The sequence below is a fragment of the Triticum aestivum genome, chromosome 7A, assembly GCF_018294505.1.
Source record: "Triticum aestivum cultivar Chinese Spring chromosome 7A, IWGSC CS RefSeq v2.1, whole genome shotgun sequence".
Taxonomy (NCBI): Eukaryota; Viridiplantae; Streptophyta; class Magnoliopsida; order Poales; family Poaceae; genus Triticum; species Triticum aestivum.
The window spans coordinates 34054304-34073845 of NC_057812.1; positions in this window are offsets into that span (position 1 = coordinate 34054304).

Genomic DNA, 19542 nt, shown 5'->3' on the forward strand with positions numbered 1-19542 from the left:
GGGTATATATAGTCACCTCATTGGTCCCGGTTCGTGGCATGAACCGGGACTAAAGGGCAGCCTGTGGTCCCGGTTCAAGCCACCAACCGGGACCAATGGTGGTGGGCCAGGAGCCAGGCCCATTGGTCCCGGTTCGTCCCACCAACTGGGACCAAAAGGTCCAGACGAACCGGGACCAATGGCCCACGTGGCCCGGCCAGCCCCCTGGGCTCACGAACCGGGTCCAATGCCCCCATGGGTCCCGATTCTGGATTGAACCGGGACTAATGGGCTGACCCGGCCTGAACCTTTGCCCCCTTTTCTACTAGTGTGCCCGGTCAGAGCTAGAACCGGCCGCTTGATTGGCATACTTGGACAACAGCATATCAAAAGTTGGCTTGATTCTCTTGCGCTGCACTTTAGCTTCATTCGTCTTCCACTTGCCAACCTCTTGACTCTTGGGCTTAACAAATTTGACATGAGTGTTCTCTCGCACTTGTGGTTGCCCCCCCGAGTGTAGGATTCTTGATGGTGATCTTGATTACATCCTTTCCACCGGGTTTCTTGTCAAGCACAACTTGTCTACCCAAGACCTTGTCGCTCTCCTTATTTTTCCTGGGCTCACCAATGACAATATTATTTTTATTAGCTAATTCGGCTATGTTGGGCCGAATTAACATCTTCTTCCCCTCCAAATCCATGGTGTTCATTGGGAAAGGCTGCTTATCAACTTGCATCTCAAAAAAATTCAATCGTCCGTCATTGATGGCCGATTGTATCTGTCATCGAAACACATTACAATCATTAGTAGCATGAGAAAAAGAATTATGATACTTGCAATAAGCACGCCGTTTCAGCTCTTCGAACGACGGTAAAGTATGAGATATTCTAATAATCTTGGCTTGCAACAAAGGATCAAATATTTTATCACACTTAGCAATGTTGAAAGTAAATTTCATCTCTTCATCACGATTCTTACGAATCAGCTTTAAACCATTGCAAGTAAATGCTCTGGCCTTAGATGGCCAAACAAATTCAGCAGCATAAATATCACCCTCATCGTCTGAGTGATCACTATCATACTCAACCATATTCATCTTAGGATGATCAGTTTTATATCTATGCACCTCTTTAAGATCTTTGCTTCAGCTTTCCTGAGCCAAAGCCCTTTGCAAGACTTGGTTGATATTTAAAAACTCATGTCCTTCTAGCCTTTCTCTAATGTGAGTTCTCAAACCACTAAGCACAAGATCAGCCAAATCTCTCTCGGTTATCACCAAACTATAGCACCGGTTTTTTGTATCTCTAAATCTTTTGACATAATCGGAGACCGATTCATCATTCTTTTGCTTAACCGATGTAAGATGGGATAGTTTAAGCTCATTGTCACCACTGTAGAAGTGATCATGAAACTTTTGCTCCAATTGAAACCATGTAGTAATAGAACCGGGTGGTAGTGCAGAAAACCACGAGAAAGCAGTACCGGTTAAAGATAAAGGAAAATAACATACTTTCCACTTGTCTCGTGAACTTGCCTCACCTAATTGTGCCAAGTATTGACTAACATGCTCCCATGTAGTCTTTTTTCCCTCTCCGCTAAACTTAACAAAATCTGGAACTTTATATCCGGGAGGACATGGCACAGCATCAAAAATTTCTAGATATGGTTTCCTGGAATGCTCTCGGAACACCCTAGACATTTCCTCTCTGACATTAGCCAAAATATCACTCGTATTGAGTGATGTTGCGTGTGGTTGTGGCGCATGGTGAATATGATTTCTAATAGTTAGTACAGTGCTAGTCGGAAGAGATGGTGGTGTGTATGTTGTACCATAGTTCGGCAGCAATCCACTAGGACTTGCCGAACCGTAACCTAGCAATGCAGTTGGATTCACTGAACTTGGTACGTTCATGGCAGGATTAAAGGGTGGAGCAACAAGTTGGTTTGTCTGACTAGGATAAGAATTCAACGGCACGGGCGGCGCCGATGAAATAGGTAAAGTTGGACTAAAGTTTTCCACACAAGCAGACATACTACCACTACCATGATATGACTGAGGAGTATTATTTCGAGCAGTATTATTGTCTATGATAGATTGGTAAATAAGATCATTATTCTGAGCAATAAGAGTAGTAATTTCAGCCGACTGTTCAGGAGAGAAGATTTTGCTTACAGCCGGTTCTACCTGCTCATTGTGAAGAGGAGGAAACTTGATTTCTTCAATTGAAGTAATGTTGCCTTGGCGATCCTTTTTGAACTTAGCAAGGAACTCCTGCATCTCCTTCTCTTCACGCGCCTTCTTTTACTCCTCAAAAGCTTGGCGATGTTCTGCCGATAATTCCTCAAAATTGGGCTTGATGATGTTATCAGCATCCACTTCAGATGGCTTGGGAAGATCGACCATGACGGATGATGATGATTACTCTTTCCCCCAGCGGAGTCGCCAAAAAGTGTGTTCACACACGAACACGTCACGTGTACCCTCGACGCCGGGGGTGATGCACCGCAGCTCACGTCGAAGGAGTCTCACCGGAAGCGTGATTCGCAAGTCGACCGGCGAGAGCTTTTGAGGACCCGAAACCCTACACTCCCGGGAGGGACCCTGTCGGGGAGTGCCGCTGCTATGGGCTGCCCTAGGTCGGCCAAGCCGCCCCTAGAGCCTCGCAATTCGCAGCTCTCCAACACGAAGACCGATGAAGAACGAGGGAGCAAGAACGAGGGAAGGACAAGACGTAGATGAAAAAGCTGTAGATGTGTTTGCGATTGTGTGTTGTTCAATCGGCCGTCACCCCTTAGGTATATAAGAGGGGGCTGGATTTCCCGTGCAAGGAAAAGTCTTGGATTCACGTCCAAAACCCTAGTCAAATTCGGATTGGTTTTGTCCGAACTTTCCAAAACAGTTCGGTCTAAAATTGGCTGCACATTGTGAGTCTTTTTTGAGGTGGTAAACGACCTCGGATGGAAACGACCCAAAAGCAATATTGACCATTTCGACGAGACGAACAACTTTCATGTTGAACGTTTTTTCATCAGAGGTCATCCCGAAGGTCAAATCGCTCGCGGAAAACAGCTAATTATTCACGCAGCTCATCAGACATACCCACATATGTGTCTGATTCCGGGCATCATATTTTACTCACCGGAGGGTCGCGCTGTGCGGGCTCTAACTTTTGCATAAGATCTCGGATTGGGAGGATCTTTATATCAAAATCGATCGTTTCGACGAGACGCACATCTTTCTTGTTGAAACTTTATCCATTTGAAGCCGTATTCATTGGGTTACTGGACATTCTTTAATCTGGTGTCGACATGGGGATCTCTGAACTTGTTATAACTTTTACATCCAAGCTCCGTTTTAGACCATCTTCATATTCATCTTCATCTTCTCGAGAAGAGCCATTTCATCATGACTTTCAATAGTAAGTTTGAATTAATCTTGACATAGCTTCAAGCCACTCTTTATAAACGTGCCACTTTTGAGCGTCAACAGATAGATATGGAGGTTTCAATTTTCATAATAAGATTTTAATGCATATATTTGTGGAAGGAGAGAGTAGATAGATTGTTGCACTGTATAACTTCGATGAGGATATACACATCTGTAACATATTTGACACAACATTATGTACATGAGGGTATAGTGACAGTAGAAATAATATGAAGCATCTCAGTGGAAAAAGGTGGTAGGAATCCCCACAAAAGGCATCAACGGCTAAGCCACTCAAGGTAGGAAAACTACTCTTGATGCTCTAGTAACTTATTCAGCTTTAGTACCATGTGGAACTTAGCAGTCCCACCTGATTTTCCAGGTATAGGAGGCAGGTACCACCCATCTTGTCGATAGAACACCTGAAAAAGCGTTTCCTAATGTCCTGAGGTAGTGCATTTTGTCAATAGCACCTTGTTTCAATCTTGCGGTGAACATTTCCATGCTGGTATCTTCTTGCGCCCACTCAACATATTCTCTGATTTCAAAGGAAACCTCATCCTGCACTACTGGGTTCTTGCAGAGCATGTAGAAGAACCATGTATGGGTATTTCCTGTGGTTTTCATGTTCTCTCTCTTTTGATAGATTAACTGTAACACAAAGTGGTCGATTATATTTATGCTCTTTTTCAGTTTGCTTCTGACCCAATATTAAGATACCTTTTGAGCTTCCAGAACATATCAACATATCGATAGTAAACAAGAGAATTTGCCTCATGGAAGGCCTTGCTGAATTCAATGATGGATTCATCTGATCCAGATAGCGTGTTAAGGTCAAAACCGAACCCCACTTCGAATATTGAATCCGTAGTTGTTCTCATCAGAAGGTCATGAGGAAATGGTAGAAATTAAGAGAACTGCCAGCAAATACACATCAAGTCAGTCAGCTTTTCGTACAAGTGTGCTACCTCAGACTTAAATCGGAGTCAATTAATTCTTATCTTTTCTTTGCTCACATAGAAATCAGATTAATGTATAACCCAATTCAGAAATTCTGAAGAACTATGTTTACCCCAGTTATTTGCGAAGAATAGCTAACTGAATTTTTGTTTAGCCGTTCAGGTCTAGGATTTGATTTGCTTCTCTCTTTTGTAGCTTATTAAAGTAAATTTGTCAGGCGTAGACTGAACTATTAAAGTTATAAATACGATATTGGCACTTAAAATAGTATCCTATTTATATTGATGATAATAATGGAAGTACCTGCATGTTTATGGTAATTCTGTTAGCTGCTGCTGCAGACGATTTCTGTGTTGAAGGCCCCCTGTGAAATAGGATCTGTCATTGTCAAATTGTAGTCAGACTCATTATTGTCTTCTAGTTTTTGCAAATTGGCACAGGCATTCAGTTTATCTCTAAATAGCACGTATATGATTAGTCTGACTAGCATGAATCTGAATTCAAAGGTTGATAGCACATGACAATATGTTCTACAGACTATACTCAAGTTTTTACTGTTGACCATCCTCTGTTTAAATTTTGCAGGATCCTGTTTAACATCTGACATGCAGACTGAACCATCTACCACCAATCCACCATATTATTGGTTAGCAAGAAAGAGAGGAGGAACAAGTATGATAAGCAAGGAGAACACGGTCAAAGTTGACATGCTCATCGAAGATCTTGTCAAAGTTGTTGAGCTGCCGGAACACGGTCCAGATGAGCGGCGGCCGGTCATGGGCTATCAGGGTGAACTCTCTGATGCAGAAGACAGCAAAGATCTGGCGACGCCGAGGATGTGGAGGGTGATCACCAGAAGCACTATGGCGAGTGGCCCGCGGATGCAGCGAGGGAGGAGAGTAGGGGAACCATGATCAGAGCTAGTTGCTGCTTGCTCAGAGTAAGTTTACCATATCCAGCACCTTATATATGTGATCTGCACTTCCACTGTATTTGTTTCGATTTGGTCGATGTCACTGTCTTCTAGGCAAGGACAGTGACATGAATGTTTCTATACTCTCAGGTTTTTGACAGTCTTGTGTCGTAGAAAATGGATAACCTGTGTTCAAACTATCTTGATGGCTCGGGACATCATCGCCTATGCGCTGATTGGTCGTCCAATACAAATTTAAGTCTGCAAAATTTGAGTTTGGTAAGATTTTGTGCAGATCATTTTGACTTCAAGGCTTCCCTAGCAACCAAGATCCCCGTAAGCATATCTCTTACCCTTACCATGTCACCCTGCTGTTGTAGGACAATCAAGATTCATGAAAAAAAACTGGCACCCGGCATGTTGGGGCAGACCTGCAGTTGTGGTTGGTTAGTACAGTGCCTCATCTAATTCGTGTTGTATTTGCGGAGTTTCCGGCTAATTATCAGATTCTAATGCAGATTTGCATTGTTGTTGTTGGAACCGCCAGTCCCTTGCAGCTGCTCTCCTCTCTCTCTCTGTTGCCGTGGCTTGAACCAACGAGGAAGAAAGGGAAGGAGGAAGAAGAACAGGGACACGGCAAGGTGGTTTTCTGGTGCACGAACACCTTTCCTTGAGCACGAACTCAACACACACCCCACGCCATTACAACAATCGCCACGGCGACTCTTATACCTGGACAACGCCGGGCCACGACCCGCACGTACCTGCCCACTACGTCACCCGGTCCGGCCCGCTCGACGCGCGCGCACGACGCGCTCCCGCGTGCTCCCCGCGCCAAGCCCTCAACAGACCCGCGTGCTCGCCGCGTCCCCTGATAGCCAACGGCTATGCCGCGCACACGCCCGTGCGGTGTTCACCTGCATGGACACACCCATGCACCACACGCACACCTACACGCACGCCTACCCCGCGGACCCGGTGCACCCGACACGTCCGGCTCGCACCAATACACGCACCAATCGAGCCCAGTGCACCGCCGCGGCTTATTCACCCAACACTCGCGCTCTAAGCTGCGGCTCAGAGCAGCCCGGCGTCCTCGACGTCGTCCACGAGCAGGACTCGCTCTGCCGCCGGTGCCTTGTTGAGCTGCAGACACTCGCGCTTGAAATGCCCGCGTTCGCCGCACTTGTAGCACCGTCCCCGCCGGTTGCCGCCGAAGCCCGAAGCTTCTGCGCACGTCGTCGTCGTCCTGCGCTCCTCCTTGTCGCTGCTCCCGCGCCCGCCATTGAGCCGCCGTGTACAGCAGCTCGCCGCCCGCCTGCCCGCGCCGACCCAACTGCTTGTCGAATGCCTTCAGGCGACCCAGCGCGTCCTCGAACAGCAGCGTGGACAGGTCGCAGAACTGCTCCATCCCGGCGACCGCCGCGTACAGGCGATCCGGGACGCAGTCCATCAGCTTCTTCACCATCGCCGCGTCCTCCAGCGCCGATCCCAGACCAGCGTAGCGCGCCGCCATGCTGACGATTTTTCCGGCGAATTCGTCCAAGCGTCTCGCCGCTCCCCATCCGCAACAGCTGGAAGCCACTCCACATTGTAGCCAGCCGCGCCGCCCTGACACGATCGGCCCCGACGAAGTGCGCCTTGAGGCTGGCCTAGACCTCCGCTGCCATCTTCTTTGAGGCCACCTGCAGTAGCAAGGCCTCCGCGAGCGCCCTGAGCAGATAAGCTCTCGCCGGCTTGTCCTTCTTGGCGATCACCGCCGCCGCGGCGTCCTCCGGCACCACCACCGCCTCCCACAGCCCGGCCGCGTCGAGGTTCGCCTCGACCTTGATGGCCCACGCCGTGTAGTTGTCGCCGGTGAGCTGCGGCACCGCCTGCGGCAGCGTCCCACCCGCCTCGCCGCCGTAGGGGACGATCGACATCGCCGGCGCACCCTGACCTTCACGTGGCTCTGATGCCAATTGTTGGAACCGCCAGTCCCTCGCAGCTGCTCTCCTCTCTCTCTGTTGCCGTGGCTCTAACCAACGAGGTGTTGGAAAAATGAGCAAATTACTATGAGATTTAATCCGAATAAATAGGAAATAGATCATGACAGCAATAGCAGAGATTAAACTAATCATGCGAACTAGCATAGTAGATGAACAGATCACATCTGGGGCACATACTAGAAACATGAATTCTACCACGATCTGGAACAAGAAGGATAGAATAACATACGGTGCAGCGGGTGCAGCACCGCCGGCGTTGACGTTGTCGCCCATGTCGTCGAGGATGAGGTTACCGAGGTCGGGGAAGAAGTCTTCGTTCACGAAGTCGTCGCTGCCAGCAGTCGCGCGAGTGCGCTCCCCAAAAACCTGATCGCCCCTCTCCCGTACAGGATCACGAGAGGCGGGGTTCCAGAGGCCTGTTGTCCCTTCTCCCGGTGTACGCCGAAAGGAGGGATGGAGAAGACTTGCTTGGCGGCGCAATGATCTGGAACAATGGTGAGAAACCATACGAAGTGGCGGCGGCTAGGGTAGACGTCTGCCTGACTATATAGTGCGGGCCGAGTAGGTCGTGGGAGTAAACCCCACGTCCGAGTTGTCACGATCCAAAAGATTCGGAAAAAGTTCAATAATTAACGCGTCCATTAATTATTAATTGATGACTCATTAATTTTTTCCGAGCAGCAAAAATATAGACAACGTGCATAGCTCTGTCCTCGGCTCGGCTCAATCCCGCAACCCGCGGCGCGGCGCGGCGCGTCGTGACGAGGCGAGCGAGGAGGAGGAGCGCGCGTGTAGGTCTCCTCTTCTCATGCTCATACAAGTGGTAGAAGAGCTCACCTTATAAAGAGGTGCAACTCTCTCTCAACTTATGGGGTGGGACTAAACTTTAGTCTCACTCACTCCACTCACATGTGTGCATGAATGGGCCAAGAGAATTTCAGAATTTTAGTTGGGCTTTGGGCCAAAGGCCTACTAGCAAAATTCCAACAATCCCCCACAAAGTCTCATTTGCACATCTCATCATTTAGTTCCAAAACATTGTTTATATACCGGTGCTTTGTGGAGACTGTGAAGTTGAACTTCCACTTAGAGATTTATGCTACACTAGATCACAACTTGAATAGTGGACTATGCCTTGAACTACAAGTTTTCTGTGAGACTAGTTTCACACAAATTCTTGACCGATACTGGGCTGCCGCAAGGCTTCCCCGCCGGTGGAGCGTATACGTCATACTCCAGGGCCTTTTCATGAATTTATTAGAGAACACCCAATTCTCACAGACTGCGACGTTAACAGTCAAATTCATATAGGTGTGTTCCTCAGAAGATGTTCTGCAGGACAACATCTCTGCTTACCCGAATAAGCCACTTGGAACACATTAAGATAAGTATCAACCTGCCATGCAGATCAGGAGAGTATTGCATCTTTATGGAGTGGGATAGGTAATATAAGGATACTCTCCTCCCAGTTGACCAATAGCTTGTCTCCCACTTCTACTTCACGGGATCACCGATCACATAGAGTGGGTTACCAGTATGGACAACTCATGCGGTGGGTCTCAGACCCATCTCCATCGATGCATTATCTATCACATTACATGATAGACCCTTTGTGAAGGGATCTGCCAAATTTTTCGATGTTTGGATATAATCCAACGTAATAACTCCGGAGTTCCTAAATTTTCTGACAGATTTCAGTCTCCTCTTCACATGCCTTGAGGACTTCATATTGTCCTTAGAACTGTTTATCTTGACGATCACAGTTTGATTATCACAGTTCATTAGGATAGGGGGTATTGGTTTTTCAACCATAGGTAAGTCCATCAAGAGCTCAGGAAGTCACTCCGCTTCAACAGTGGCAGTGTCTAATGTTGTGAGTTCTGCTTCCATAGTTGACCTCGTTAAGATGGTCTGCTTGCAAGACTTCCAGGAAACAGCGCCCACCACCAAGTGTAAAAACATAACCACTTGTGGCCTTTATCTCATCAGCATCAGATATCCAGTTTGAGTCACTATAACCCTCCAGTACCCTTGGATACCCGTGAAGGCAATATGCCCTAGAGGCAATAATAAAGTTATTATTTATTTCCTTATATCATGATAAATGTTTATTATTCATGCTAGAATTGTATTAACCGGAAACATAATACATGTGTGAATACATAGACAAACAAAGTGTCACTAGTATGCCTCTACTTGACTAGCTCGTTAATTAAAGATGGTTATGTTTCCTAACCATAGACATGAGTTGTCATTTGATTAACGGGATCACATCATTAGGAGAATGATGTGATTGACTTTACCCATTCCGTTAGCTTAGAACTTGATCGTTTAGTATGTTGCTATTTGCTTTCTTCATGACTTATACATGTTCCTATGACTATGACATTATGCAACTCCCGTTTACCGGAGGAACACTTTGTGTGCTACCAAACGTCACAACGTAACTGGGTGATTATAAAGGATCTCTACAGGTGTCTCCAAACGTACATGTTGGGTTGGCGTATTTCAAGATTAGGATTTGTCACTCCGATTGTCGGAGAGGTATCTCTGGGCCCTCTCGGCAATGCACATCACATAAGCCTTGCAAGCATTGCAACTAATGAGTTAGTTGTGAGATGATGTATTACAGAACGAGTAAATAGACTTGCCGGTAACGAGGTTGAACTAGGTATTGAGATACCGACGATCGAATCTCGGGCAAGTAACATACCGATGACAAAGGGAAAAACGTATGTTGTTATGCGGTCTGACTGATAAAGATCTTCGTAGAATATGTAGGAGCCAATATGGGCATCCAGGTCCCGCTATTGGTTATTGACCAGAGAGGTGTCTCGGTCATGTGTACATAGTTCTCGAACCCGTAGGGTCCACACGCTTAACGTTCGTTGACGATATAGTACAATGAGTTATGCATGTTGGTGACCGAATGTTGTTCGGAGTTTTGGATGAGATCACGGATATGACGAGGAACTCCGGAATGGTCCGAAAGTAAAGATTGATATGTGGATAGTAGTGTTTGATCTCCGGAAAGGTTCCGGAATCCATCGGAAGGGGTTCCGGATGTTTCCCGAAATGTTTGGGCACGAGAACACTTTATCTGGGCCAAAGGGGAAAGCCCACGAGGTTTTTGGAAAGCGCAAAAGGAAGTTTTGCGAAGTCCAGGGGCCAAACGCCGGGAACCCTGGCGTCTGGCCCTGGAGTCCGAGAAGGACTCTTGCCTTTCGGGTGAAACCGACTTTGTGGAGGCTTTTACTCCGAGTTACGACCCCAAGGCTCAACATATAAATAGAGGGGTAGGGATAGCACCCAAGACACATCAAGAAACACCAAGCCATGTGCCGGCAACCCCGTCTCCTCTAGTTTATCCTCCGTCATAGTTTCGTAGTGCTTAGGCGAAGCCCTGCGAAGATTGTTCTTCACCAACACCGTCACCATGCCGTCGTGCTGCCGGAACTCATCTACTACTTCGTCCCTCTTGCTGGATCGAGAAGGCGAGGACGTCACCGAGCCGAACGTGTGCAGAACTTGGAGGTGTCGTGCTTTCGGTGCTTCGATCGGTCGGATCGTGAAGACGTACGACTACATCAACCGCGTTGATATAACGCTTCCGCTTACGGTCTACGAGGGTACGTAGACAACACTCTCCCCTCTCGTTGCTATGCATCACCATGATCTTGTGTGTGCGTAGGATTTTTTTTGAAATTACTACGTTACCCAACAATGGCATTCGAGCCTAGGTTTTATGTGTTGATGTTATATGCACGAGTAGAACACAAGTGAGTTGTGGGTGATATAAGTCATACTGCTTACCAGCATGTCATACTTTGGTTCGGCGGTATTGTTGGATGAAGCGGCCCGGACCGACATTACGGGTACGCTTATGCGATATTGGTTCTACCGACGTGCTTTGCACACAGGTGGCTGGCGGGTGTCAGTTTCTCCAACTTTAGTTGAACCGAGTTTGGCTATGCCCGGTCCTTGCGAAGGTTAAAACAACAACAACTTGACAAACTATCGTTGTGGTTTTGATGCGTAGGTAAGATTGGTTCTTGCTAAGCCCGTAGCAGCCACGTAAAACTTGCAACAACAAAGTAGAGGACGTCTAACTTGTTTTTGCAGGGCATGTTGTGATGTGATATGGTCAAGACATGATGCTAAATTTTATTGTATGAGATGATCATGTTTTGTAACGAGTTATCGGCAACTGGCAGGAGCCATATGGTTGTCGCTTTATTGTATGCAATGCAATCGCCCTGTCATGCTTTACTTTATCACTAAGCGGTAGCGATAGTCGTAGAAGCATAAGATTGGCGAGACGACAACGATGCTACGATGGAGATCAAGGTGTCGCGCCGATGACGATGGTGATCATGACGTTGCTTCGAAGATGGAGATCGCAAGCACAAGATGATGATGGCCATATCATATCACTTATATTGATTGCATGTGATGTTTATCTTTTATGCATCTTATCTTGCTTTGATTTACGGTAGCATTATAAGATGATCCCTCACTAAATTATCAAAGTATAAGTGTTCTCCCTAAGTATGCACCGTTGCGAAAGTTCTTCGTGCTGAGACACCACGTGATAATCGGGTGTGATAGGCTCTACGTTCAAATACAACGGGTGCAAAACAGTTGCACACGCAGAATACTCCGGTTTAACTAGACAAGCCTAGCATATAACAGATATGGCCTCGGAACACGGAGACCGAAAGGTCAAGCGTGAATCATATAGTAGATATGATCAACATAGTGATGTTCACCATTGAAACTACTCCATCTCACGTGATGATCGGACATGGTTTAGTTGATATGGATCACGTGATCACTTAGAGGATTAGAGGGATGTCTATCTAAGTGGGAGTTCTTAAGTAATATGATTAAATTGAACTTAAATTTATCATGAACTTAGTCCTGATAGTATTTTGCAAATTATGTTGTAGATCAATAGCTCACATTGTTACTTCCCTGTGTTTATTTTGATATGTTCCTAGAGAAAACTAAGTTGAAAGATGTTAGTAGCAATGATGCGGATTGGATCCGTGATCTGAGGTTTATCCTCATTGCTGCACGAAAGAATTATGTCCTTAATGCACCGCTAGGTGACAGACCTATTGTAGGAGCAGATACAGACGTTATGAACGTTTGGGTAGCTCAATATGATGACTACTTGATAGTTTAGTGCACCATGCTTAACGTCTTAGAATCGGGACTTCAAAGACGTTTTTTGAACGTCATGGACCATATGAGATGTTCCAGAAGTTGAAGTTAATATTTCAAGTAAATACCCGAGTTGAGAGATATGAAATCTCCAACAAGTTCTATAGCTAAAAGATGGAGGAGAATAGCTCAAGCAGTGAGCATGTGCTCAGATTGTCTGGGTACTACAATCGCTTGAATCAAGTGGGAGTTAATCTTCCAGATAAGATAGTGATTGACAGAATTCTCTAGTCACCATCACCAAGTTAGTAGAACTTCGTGATGAACTATGATATGCAAGGGATAACAGAAACGATTCCCAAGCTCTTCGTGATGCTGAAATCGACGAAGGTAGAAATCAAGAAAAACATCAAGTGTCGATGATAGACAAGACCAATAGTTTCAAGAAAAAGGGCAAAGGGAAGAAGGGGAACTTCAAGAAGAACGTCAAGCAAGTTGATTCTCAAGTGAAGAAGCCCAAGTCTGGTCCTAAGCCTGAGACTGAGTGCTTCTACTGCAAAGGGACTGGTCACTAGAAGCGGAACTACCCCAAGTAATTGGTGGATAAGAAGGATGGCAAAGTGAACAAAGGTATATTGGATATACATGTTATTGATGTGTACTTTACTAGTGTTTATAGCAACGCCTCGGCATTTGATACTGGTTCAGTTGCTAAGAGTAGTAACTCGAAATGGGAGTTGCAGAATAAACAAAAACTAGTAAAAGTCGAGGTGACGATGTGTGTTGGAAGTAGTTCCAAGATTGATATGATCATCATCGCACTCTCCCTATACTTTCGGGATTAGTGTTGAAACTAAATAAGTGTTATTTGGTGTTTGAGTTGAGCATGAATATGATTTGATCATGTTTATTGCAATACGGTTATTCATTTAAGTTAGAGAATAATTGTTGTTCTGTTTACATGAATAAAACCTTCTATGGTCATACACACCAACGAAAATGGTTTGTTGGATCTCGATCGTAGTGATACACATATTCATAATATTGAAGCCAAAAGATGCAAAGTTAATAATGATAGTGCAACTTATTTGTGGCACTGCCGTTTAAGTCATATTGGTGTAAAGCGCATGAAGAAACTCCATGCTGATGGGATTTTGGAATCACTTGATTATGAATCACTTGATGCTTGCGAACCATGTCTCTTGGGCAAGATGACTAAAATGCCGTTCTCCGGAACAATGGAGCAAGCAACAGATTTGTTGGAAACCATACATACTGATGTATGTGGTCCGATGAATATTAAGGTTTGCAGCAGGTATCATTATTTTCTGACCTTCACAGATGATTTGAGCAGATATGGGTATATCTACTTAATGGAATAAGAAGTCTGAAACAATTGAAAAGTTGATATAATTTCAGAATGAAGTGGAAAATCATCGTAACAAGAAAATAAAGTTTCTACGATCTGATCATGGAGAAGAGTATTTGAGTTACGAGTTTGGTCTACAGTTAAAACAATGTGAAATAGTTTCACTACTCATGCCACCTGGAACACCACAGCATAATGGTGTGTCCGAACGTCATAACCGTACTTTATTGGATATAGTGCAAACTATGATGTTTCTTACCGGTTTACCACAATCATTTTGGGGTTATGCATTAAAGACAGCTGCATTCATGTTAAAAAGGACACCATCTAAGTCCGTTGAGACGACACAATCTGAACTATGGTTTGGCAAGAAACCAAAGTTGTCTTTTCTTAAAGTTTGGGGTTGTGATGCTTATATGAAAAAGTTTCATCCTGATAAGCTCAAACCCAAATCGGAGAAATATGTCTTCATAGGATACCCAAAGGAGACTATTGGGTACACCTTCTATCACAGATCCGAAGGCAAGATATTCGTTTCTAAGAATGGATCCTTTCTAGAGAAGGAGTTTCTCTCGAAAGAAGTGAGTGGGAGGAAAGTAGAACTTGATGAGGTAACTGTACCTGCTCCCTTCTTGGAAAGTAGTTCATCATAGAAATCTGTTCCTGTGACTACTACACCAATTAGTGAGGAAGTTAATGATGATGATCATGGAACTTCAGATCAAGTTACTACTAAACCTCGTAGATCAACCAGAGTAAGATCCGCACCAGAGTGGTACGGTAATCCTATTCTGGAAGTCATGCTACTAGATCATGATGAACCTACAAACTATGAAGAAGCAATGATGAGCCCAGATTCCGCGAAATGGCTTGAGGCCATGAAATCTGAGATGAGATCCATGTATGAGAACAAAGTATGGACTTTGATTGACTTGCCCAATGATCGGCGAGCCATTGAGATTAAATGGATCTTCAAGAGGAAGATGGACGCTGATAGTAGTGTTACTATCTACAAAGCTAGAATTGTCGCAAAAGGTATTCGACATGTTCAAGGTGTTGACTATGATGAGAGTTTCTCACTCGTGTCTATGCTTAAGTCTGTCCGAATCATGTTAGCAATTGCCGCATTTTATGAAATCTGGCAAATGGATAAACAAAACTGCATTCCTTATTGGATTTATTAAAGAAGAGTTGTATATGATACAACCAGAAGGTTTTGTCAATCCTAAAGGTGCTAACAAAATATGCAAGCTCCAGCGATCCATCTATGGACTGGTGCAAGCATCTCGGAGTTGGAATATATGCTTTGATAAGTTGATCAAAGCATATAGTTTTATACAGACTTGCGGTGAAGCCTGTATTTACAAGAAAGTGAGTGGGAGCACTACAGCATTTCTGATAAGTATATGTGAATGACATATTGTTGATCGGAAATAATGTAGATTATTCTGCAAAGCATAAAGGAGTGTTTGAAAGGAGTTTTTCAAAGAAAGACCTCGGTGAAGCTGCTTACATATTGAGCATCAAGATCTATAGAGATAGATCAAGATGCTTGATAAGTTTTTTCAATGAGTACATACCTTGACAAGATTTTGAAGTAGTTCAAAATGGAATAGTCAAAGAAAGAGTTTCTTGCCTGTGTTACAAGGTGTGAAAATTGAGTAAGACTCAAAGCCCGACCACGGCAGAAGATAGAAAGATAATGAAAGTCATTCCCTATGCCCCAGCCATAGGTTCTACAAAGTATGCCATGTTGTGTACCAAATCTATTGTATACCCTACGACTGTGTTTGGCAAGGGAGTACAATAGTGATCTAGGAGTAGATCACTGGACAGCGGTCAAAATTATCCTTAGTGGAATAAGGATATGTTTCTCGATTATGGAGGTGACAAAAAGGTTCGTCGTAAAGGGTTACATCGATGCAAGTTTTGACACTGATCCAGATGACTCTAAGTCTCAATCTGGATACATATTGAAAGTGGGAGCAATTAGCTAGAGTAGCTCCATGCAGAGCATTGTTGACATAGAAATTTGCAAAATACATGCGGATCTGAATGTGGCAGACCCGTTGATTAAAATTATCTCACAAGCAAAACATGATCACACCTTAGTACTCTTTGGGTATTAATCACATAGCGATGTGAACTAAATTACTGACTCTAGTAAACCCTTTGGGTGTTGATCACATATCAATGTGAACTATGGGTGTTAATCACATGCTGATGTGAACTATTGCTGTTAAATCACATGGCGATGTGAACTAGATTATTGACTCTAGTGCAAGTGGGAGTGTCGGTGTCAAAACCGGCGGATCTCGGGTAGGGGGTCCCGAACTTTGCGTCTAGGCGGATGGTAACAGGAGACGAGGGACACGAAGTTTTACCCAGGTTCGGGCCCTCTTGATGGAGGTAAAACCCTACGTCCTGCTTGATTAATATTGATGATATGGGTAGTACAAGAGTAGATCTACCACGAGATCAAGGAGGCTAAACCCTAGAAGCTAGCCCATGGTATGATTGTTGTATGTTGAGGTTCGTCCTACGGACTAAAACCCTCCGGTTTATAGAGACACCGGAGAGGGTTAGGGTTACACAAAGTCGGTTACAATGGTAGGAGACCTGAATATACGCATCGCCAAGCTTGCCTTCCACGCCAAGGAAAGTCCCATCCGGACACGGTACGAAGTCTTCAATCTCGTATCTTCATAGTCCAGGAGTCCGGCTGAAGGTATAGTCCGGCCATTCGGACACCCCCTAATCCAGGACTCCCTCAGTAGCCCCTGAACCAGGCTTCAATGACGACAAGTCCGGCGCGCAGATTGTCTTCGGCATTGCAAGGCGGGTTCCTCCTCCAAGTACTTCATAAAAGATTGTAAACACTAAGGATAGTGTCCGGCTCTGCAAAATAAGTTTCCACATATTGCCATAGAGAGAATAATATTTACACAAATCTGATCTGCTGACGTATTCCGTAGCGTGACATCACACTATGGCCAAGCCTTTATTCGAATCGTTTTTACTCCCCCACCTCAGCGCGTTTTGCGAGGCGTTTTCCTTGGCACATCTTGTCAGAGCAGAGATCGTGTCCCCTTTATTTACGTGATTCTCATCAATACAGACGTGGGTAACCCAATCGTGCCCGTTAGCATGTTTTCTCGATTAAAGGCGAGTCCCAAACGGTTACAGGGAGGGCCCTTGGTATTCAACCTCTTATAAAGAGAACAAGGCCTTACTCCTTTCTTTCAATCTCAAACGAGTTTGCCTGTCGCCTCAAGTTCCAACACCCTAGGCTCTAAATTTCAGGCGCTTCGGACCTTCAACAATGTCCGGTTTCGACCTTCAAGGCCGATGGATGCCCTCCTCCGTCATGGAGGAGGACGTACTAAAGTTGAGAGAGGCCAAGTTCTTGACCGGCGAAATTTCGCATAGGCTGCCTGCTCAAGGGCAGGTTATTCCCAGTCTCTAGCCTGGTGAGAGCGTGGTGTTCATGTCTCACTTCCTTCGGGGGTTAGGCTTCCCAATGGATCCCTTCGTGAGGGGGCTGATGTTCTATTATGGGCTGGAATTCCACGACTTAGCTCCAGAGTCCATCCTCCATGTTTCCTCATTCATTGTCGTGTGTGAAGCGTTCCTCCATGTTACTCCTCACTTCGGATTATGGCTCAAGACCTTTAAGGTAGAGCCGAAGATGATTGAGGGACGGCACGCAGAGTGCGGAGGTGCTATTATAAGCAAGAACGCTGATGCTCCATGGCCCGAGGGCCCTTTTCAAGAGGAGCTCGGCTTATGGCAACGAGAGTGGTTCTATATCACCGCTCCCAGGGGCACCAAGTGGATGGCCCCGCCTGCCTTTCGCTCGGGTCCCCCAAAGCAGCTAGGGTCGTGGGTCAACAAAGGCCTAGATTGGGGGCCACCCCAGGACGTGCCTTTGTTGCAGGGCCACATCAGGGATCTCTTAGAAAGAGGTCTCAGCCTGGTCAAAGTGATGCAAGTTATGCTGATCCGCCGAACACTGCCCGGCAAACGTCGCTCCCTTCGTCTGTGGGAGTTTAATCCGGAGGGACCACGAGCTCTCCAGCATTTTATGGGCGCAACGCCCGCGAAGATGTATAAACTGTTCTTCGGATCACAAACAATGTGTCTGGATTTGACCGAGGGCGCAGGTCTGAGTTGCAATCGCCCGGATACTCAAGTAAGTAGCCTTGTGCCCGGACTCGTTATGCGTATATTTGCCATAAACTTTCCCCTAAAAGAGCTGTCCTTTTAAATAGGTGTGGATAGCGAAAGCAAAGCTGATCAGGTGTCCGGCTCCCCTCCCTGAGACAAGGCCGAATCCCGTGCTAGTCAGGATGTTGAAGATTGTGCCTTTGGAGGAAAGTGAGGGAGGCGACAAGGAAACTACGGCCTCCTCGAAGGAGGCTATTCGGAAGGGAGGAACCGAAAATTCCTCTCCTCAGGGGAAGAAGAGGACCGCCTCTGAAAACCCGGAGACCATGGCCTCAAAGCGGGGGAAAAATCCTCGTCAGAGGGTCCTATGCCGGGGGATACCTCGGCCGAACTATGCCCTCAAGGGGACCAGCCCTCCAGCGAGCCGTAAGTAGAGAAAGATTATATTTTTGAGAGATGAGAGAAATCCTTGCTTTATACCTGAGAAGATTAACCGAAATTTTACCTTGTAACTCGGACCTCAGCCCTTCTCAGCAGAGCTCGTCTTTGGGGGACCTTCTTCCGGAGATGATGGAGAGCGGAACGCCTCCCCCTGCCGTACCACCTAGTGAGGCGGGCGACCCTGAGGTGTCGTCACGGAGGGCTTCTCCGAATCCGGTAGGGGAGGAAGGCAGCCATATGGCCCCCCAAGGTTCTCCATGTCCGGCCTTCGAAAGAGGCCATAGGACGAGTCCGGCACCGTCCAGTGCTCGGTCGGAGGAGCTGAAGAATATGCTAGGGCGAGCTTCTATCTCAGAGGAGCACCATGCATTGATGGGCACGGTGATTGAAAGGATTTTGTCCGCGGAAAGCGGATTGCGGGCTGTCAGAAGTTTACTGACAGGTTTTGAGGTACGTGAAATAATGTACATTTTCTGACAGTTGCGCATAAATAGGGTGCGCCCTGTGTAGATAGTAGCCCCTGAGACTCTGTGCATTGTCAAAAGTGACGGCGCGCAGAGGATCATAATCCCAGGTCCAAAATGTCGCCTTTGTATGTAGGTGGCGAAGTGTCCGGAATCCGGCCAGACTGATGATTTTGCCGAGCTAAAGCGGCAACTTGACGTGGCAGATGCCAACATCGCGCTCGTGAACAACCGGCTTGATGAGGCTCAAGGTATGTAATTCCTCGGGCAGCACCTGGAAAGAGGAGCTTTATGCCAGTATCTTACAATGTGTGTGCTTGATGTAGATGGTGCGGCCTCCGTGGAGAGTCTTCGGGCGGAACTTTCCCAAGCCAAGGAACAAGTTAGAGAAAGTGATGCGGCTCCCGAGAAGGCCCTTGAAGAGCTGAGAGCCGAACAGGTTGCTCACTGCCGAAGCAAGGAAGAGATGGCCGAGATGGCCGGGAAGCTAAAGAGCACTGCTGACCGTTGCAGGCTTCTTGAAAAAGAAGACCGGGCGGAACAGATGGACCTGGAGAAGGCCGTTGCCGATGCCAGGTATGCTCGCTCTGCGATGAGAGCTGCGAAGGAGGAGCTGCGCCAGGCCGGAGAAATCACGGCTGGAAAGCCTTATATGCTGTGGAGGAAG